Source organism: Amblyomma americanum, unplaced genomic scaffold (genome assembly GCF_052857255.1).
Source record: "Amblyomma americanum isolate KBUSLIRL-KWMA unplaced genomic scaffold, ASM5285725v1 scaffold_428, whole genome shotgun sequence".
In the NCBI taxonomy this organism is placed as follows: domain Eukaryota; kingdom Metazoa; phylum Arthropoda; class Arachnida; order Ixodida; family Ixodidae; genus Amblyomma; species Amblyomma americanum.
In genome coordinates, this window is record NW_027526899.1 from 446,634 (window position 1) to 453,330 (window position 6,697).

The following is a 6,697-nucleotide window of genomic DNA, read 5'->3' on the forward strand; positions in this document are numbered from 1 at the left end:
GTAGCGCAAAGCGAACGACAAGGCCGTCGAGGAGAGCATTGCAAGGAGCGCGGGCCGTTTGAATATGCCGTTCCTGTCGTTTCGTCTGCTTCTACTGAAGCGCTTACAACATTTTCGACTAATTAAGCGGAAAAATATCAGAACAAATGATTTAACGAGGCTTTACCTTTTAAAGAATATTGTTTGCAATGCTCGCCTCGGCGGCCTTGTCGTGACGGTTTCCACTGCCCAAAACAGATGGCGCCACTGCCGCCCTTCAGGGAAAAAGCGTCGTCTGCGGGTTTTGGTTGCCGATCTCTACGTAGACGATTATGTTTTCGCATCATGCACGGCTCAACTAAGTAAGTACCGTTGTCAAACTTGCTACGATACAAAAGTTACCATAATACGCAAGCTCTGTGTGCAGTTTCACCGCAAACGAGCCAGCGGTAGAGGCGGCGAAATTTTTGAAAGTTTCAGCGATAAAAACGCACGATACTGTATGAGACAGATACTGTGCCATTTCCTTTCCCCCCAAAACCAATTATTATTATTATTATTATTAATCGGAAGCTTAATTCCTGCATATTCCAAAATGCTAAAGCATACGTGCGGTGCATTTGCTTGCAAACTGAGTCGTTCGAACTCGGCAAACTAGAGAAACAGCTTTACAGTGAAGGCAGTTATCCAAAGGCGTGCTAAGCGAAGTGCATACCGTAGCAGACGACGGCGCAGGCCGCTCGGCGTCCGTGTGGGCGCGCGACCGTGTCACGCGTCCACACAAGCACAAAAAAAAAACTTCAATCATTCTTTTTTTTTTGTATAAATGGTGCATGAGAAAGACAACGCAAACATAATTTCTGGCCTGAAAGGTTTTGTATGAGCACAAAAAGCCATAACGGGAAAAACTCATGCCAGCCTCACCTCGCGGCACCTATCGGTACATAGTAGTACCAGTAGTACTCGATGCTCCGCATGTTGCGTGGTAGCGCGGTCTTCGACTCGGCGCGGCAGCTCAGCTTTAACTGCTTTAGCTTTGCCAGCGGTAGCGCTGAAGTTGTTGGTTTGTTGGGTTCTGGCTTCCTACCACACAATATTTTTGCGTGTTGTACCATTTCTGCACTCCACATATGGCTCGACATTCATGAAAAGTATGTGCTATAGCCCCGTTTGCATAGCGGTTTCTTCCCATGTGCTCTGCATGCCGTGCAGCCGTTTGCTGACAGTTGACTAACGTTTAATTGAAAAGGCTTAGACCTTACTTCTTTGTTGCAGCATCGGACGATTTGTACTGAACTATTTAAGACCATCCTTTTCTTAGGTAGCGGTGTAGGTTGATTGTAGATGCCCACGAAGAATAATTGGTGTGTCTGCTGAGTGGCACCGCTTCGTGGCGATGCCGAAACCAAGCAAAGCGCGGTCTATTCGTTACAAAGCCCGGTTAGAAGTTCAGGCGCTTTTCCGAGCATCTGAAGCGCCGAGCTCTTCGCAGACTCGCTTTACGAGCTCAATTCCGAGTCATTCAGGTGAACCGGATGGCGAAATTAACTCGCCGCGATGCGAGTGATGCCGACTACTTTGCACTTCCTTGCGACAATGCAAGCGGTGCCAGCGGTTCTTCAGATGACCCTTGCGCCAGCGTTCTTGAGCAAGCTGCTGATTCTTCGTACGCTCGCCTCGACTTGCCTTCGGAGCACACTGCAAGCTCAAGTGACTCTAGCGATGCCGACATAATGAGCAGTGTGGCGAGTGGCATTTCTCAGTGTGCACTGGTCGCTGGTTCCCAAGAATTGGGACACGACGTCCCGACAACTGAAAGCGTTGGAACCGTTGACGAGTTTCGTTCTCGGCTGGTTGGTTGGGCGTCACTTGAACACAACATATCCCATCGCTCTGTAACGGACTTGCTGCGTCTTTTGAAAGGTCACAGCTGCTTTTCTGATTTTCCAACAGACGCACGAACGTTGCTTCAAACTCCTCGTAGAACTACAGTTATAGCTGGTGTTACTGAATTGCCTCCTGAACACTACTGCAATTTCGGACTTAAGAAAGGCTTGGAGGATGTTCTGTGTCCCGCAAAGCACCCGCCACAGGTCGTTGGCCTTTCTTTCAGCATAGATGGCCTGCCTTTTTCAAAGAGCTCCCGTCTGCAGCTCTGGCCAATTCAATGCCAGATTCAACTTAGTGCCACCCATAAATTACCAGAGCCGGTGATCGTTGGTGCTTTTCTGGGCCCTGCAAAGCCAAACTCTGCCATTGAATTCCTTTGCCCTTTTGTTCTCGAGCTAAAAAATTTAATTCGGGTAGGTCTAATGATCTCTGGCAAACTGGTTAAGGTAGAAATGAGAAGCTTTATCTGCGACGCACCTGCGCACGCATTTATATTCTTGACAAAAGGACATGCTGGCTACGTGGCGTACCCTAAATGTACTGCAGAAGGCAGTTTCAATGAGAAGATGTTTTTTCCTACCTCAGAATCGACGCTAAGAACGGATAAATTATTCCGGAAACAGGAAGATTTTGAGCACCACCACGGTGTGTCATTGTTGACGGAACTTCCTATTGACTGTGTGAGCAATGTGCCACTTGGTCTCATGCATTTGCTGTACCTTGGTGTAGTTCGTAAGCTGATAAACTTGTGGTTTGCGGGACCACTGACAGTCCACCTTAGTCCCGCAGATTGTAAAGAAATATCAGCCAAAAGGGCCGCCCTTGAGGGTTGTGTTTCACTTGAGTTCGCTAGGAATCCTTGTGGACTCTGGATGAGAAAGGCTGCTGGAAGGCTACAGAGTTTAGGCTTTTTCTGCAATACACTGGCCCACTATTGCAAATGGAGTCACTGCCAAGTCCCATGCTTTTGAATTTTCTGACTTTGCATGCAGCTGCAACTATTCTTAGCACTCCATCACTTTGCCGATACAGTATGCAGACTATGCAGAAACACTGCTTCAGCATTTTGTGAAATACTTTGCTAGAGTTTATGGACAGGAGGAGGTTTCGTACAATGTTCACTGTTTGTTGCATCTAGCAGCAGACGTTTGTTTGTATGGAACGCTTGACTCTTTTTCTGCATTTTCTTTTGAGAAGAACATGCAGGCAATCAAAAAGCATCGTAAACCTGGTCGTGCATTGAATCAGATATATAATCGGTTAGAGGAAAAACGTGCCACCAGAGCACAGCAAAGTTACTTTGAAAGGCGGGCAAGGGAACTCTCCCTCCAAGCTGTAGACTCCCGCAGTACAAAAGAAGCAGCTTTAAATCCTTCACTCTGAGCTTAAGACCTAATGACAGCTGCTGCCAAATCAATGAAGATGTCATTCTCATAGAAAATATTGCTCATAGAGTGTCTGACGGAGAACCGTGCATAGTTGGCAGAAAGTTCTGTGAAACGGAACCATTGTACTATAGCCCGCTTGACTCTAGACGGGTTGACATTTCAGTTGTGAGCAAACTCTCCTCAATAATGTGTTGGCCTATTGAAAATGTGAAAAAACTGGTGAAGCTGCCGTACGAAGGCAAGTCTGTTGTCTTGCCACTTTGGACACAGCGTAATTTTCGGGTAGTGCCTGTATGAAGGTTGTAAAGCTTCCTAAGAAAGGTTGTTTTTCGGCACACAAGCGTGGACTTTGACATCATTTGGGATGTTCATCTGGTCTGATGGCTTCTTGAATTTCGTTTCGCAATGTGCTTTGTATTTTCATTATCACAACTTTACAACTCCTTTCATTTGCTCATTTCTTACGGTTTTTGTGGTGAAGCACCGTTCAGCACGCCTAAAGCATTAGGATGCTTAGCACCAGTATTTATTTGGCTCAGCTAGATAAGCTGTATTCTGGTGCTAAATTTTTAGCATATTTGCGCTTTAGTTTTTTGCTCTCTGGACGCCTACCCAGTTCTTGTATGCGCTTGGAGCGTTGGACTACAGTTTGTCTTATGTGCTACCTTGTAATGTTCCACTCATGCACATGTGCACATATGGAAAGTGGCTCAGTCTTTTCTTGCTCTGAGAACAATAAAAATTCTAATTTTGTGACCTTGTTAAGAATGCTACGAGCATTCAGCAGAACTATCCTGGGCTATGAATTATTTGCACTTTTGGAATGCGATCTGTTATGGTAGTCACCTGCTGTTGGTGATTCGTTATGGTTTTTTCAAGCACCCTTACGTTGGGTCCGGCAGAGCAAACGCTTGTTTCGAGTGTCGTCCAGAAAATACAAATGGTCATCGATCTTCAGCTTATCGTGAACCAACGATACCCTTTGTCTGTTCAATCTCTCGACAGCAACGGACTTCCACAATTTCTTGTACAACTTGTACAATATCTTTTGCATAGTCATTGGTGATGCTACCAGATGTGCCTTTAAGTTTCTGGCAGTTCTTAAGAGCACTGTCTTTTTCTCCGGAGTCATAGAATTTCAAAATTACTGGTCTAGTGGCATAAATGATGTAAATGTACTTTTCTCAGCTCCTAATAAACTTGGTAAGGTGGGGAAGAGAAAGCGGGAAGATTTGAGACAAAAAGCGCCTGCAATATAAAACATGCGAATAATTTCGTTTCCTGCAGGTGGGCGTAATATATCATATTCCCTTTGGTTTATAGCCTCGCTTACATGAACCAGACAGGCCGTCGCATTGTCAGGCTCATAGAACACAAGACTTCTTTGGAAAAGAACGCAAACCTGGCAGAACAATACAACTTGTCAAAATCCAGTTGTAGGTTCAGTGCCGTGTTAGTCTCCACGTTCTTTGTCCTGCTGTCCTGTGCTACTGAAAAAAGCTCGTTATGGATTACCAACTCGCTCAATATACCACTCTTCTGCTCTAAAGTTACATATGCTAGGGGCGTTGTTTTCAACTCGCGACTCTAATGGCATTCGTGCATCCTTTGGCGCAAGGTGGCCAAAATTTGTTGAGCAACAATGCCGAGGGTGATTGCATTTTTGCCAGATCTAACGGCCCGGCACAAATCATCGTAACCACATGTCTAATCGGGGAAGTCCAAAGGTTAGCTATGAGCCATCATAAATTAGAATCATTTGACGAAGTTGGTACAATGGTACGATGCTACAACTAAAAAAAATAGCAGTTAACACTTGGCCATGGCCCGTGCCATCACATATTACTTGGCTAACCGATCACAACAATACATGAAATGAGGTTTTTAAAGTTTGAAATCATTAAAGAACCTGATATCAAAACACTCGAGCATACAATTTCTTTTTCTTGCGATTAGCTTCTTGTTTAGGTAACAAGATAGCTTTTAACTACGGACTATTTTTTTTGTCATAGAGAAATTTCGTGCGGTGGTCCTGAATGGGGCGAAGCTTCACTGTAGACATAGTCAACATGCTTCGCTTGTTTTCTTATGTCTATCAACACTATTTCTATGCTGCAGAAGCCATCTTTATATCTAAAAAAACCCATTTTATTAAATTAGTGACGTGCTTCGTTGAAACACCTGGAATTATTTGAGTTCTGGTCTGGAGTAACTTGTCTCGAGCTAGTTGAAGGCTGATTCTGCTCTTTGGATCTTTGCGCATTAACCAACTGTGCATGCATGTGCTGAACCTCTGCATGAGAAGCAAGCCGCCGCGGTGGCTCAGTGGCTATGGCGCTTGGCTGCTGACCCAAAAGACGTGGGTTCAATGCCGGCCACGGCAATTGAATTTTGATGGAGGCGAAATTATAGAGGCCCGTGTGCTGAGCGACATCAGTGCACGTTAAAGAACCGCAGGTGGTCGAAATTTCAGAAGTCCTTCACTATGGCGTACCTCATAGCCTGAGTCTCTTCGGGCGTTAAACCCTCGTAAACTATTAGCCATCTGCATGATAAGCAAGAGTTCTAGCAAGGCACGATTAGACAGAGGGCCTCTTCGGGAAACAAATGAGCGAATTGGTGTGTGTTGAATGTATACTGTCCCAATTCTCTTCTGTGGTCAGGTGTCCTTCAGAAATGTGCAGCACAAACCACTGGTTCCTGTCGAACCGTTGCGTAAACAGGAAGCAGTTTCAGCATTCCACAAAACTCTTTGGCATAGAAATCATGCATGTCTCCTACCAAATGCAATTCTACATCTTAAAGGGACCATGAAATGACACATACTGAGGTTAAGAAAAGCACGAGTGATAGGTATTCTATCAGTCGTCATCGCACCGCAAATATTTTTAAGCCACCTTCGTTAAAACTGAAGGTCATCATCATCATCATCACCAGCCTTACTACACCCACTGCAGGGCAAAGGCCTCTCCCATGTCTCTCCAATTAACACTATCCTAAAGAAAAAAAATCCGCGTGTCGATGGAATTGCATAACCAGGCCTGGAGTGCGGCCTGATCTCGGTGACCAGAACCGACAACGCACTCTCGCACCAGAGCAGGATTTGGCCACCCTGGTGTAGTACTTGGCCACAACCTTCTATGATCAAACCAAAACTGAAGGTATCGGCGATTAAAAATGGTGCTCCACTTCGTATCCCTCAACTCATACACGCCGATGTTCCAGAAAAAGAAAGATAATAAAAACAGGCTTGGACTCTACCCCTGCACCCCATCCTGCCCACTCGCCCACATACGCTCTCTCAGCATGCCCGATGACGTCAGTAGGCTTGTCCAGACTGCCCTTTAACGTCATTGAGGTAGGGGATATGTGGTGAACAGTCGCCGTAATCGGTTCCGAGCTGCTGCGATAAACAATTAAAAATATTATTTGTAAATTAT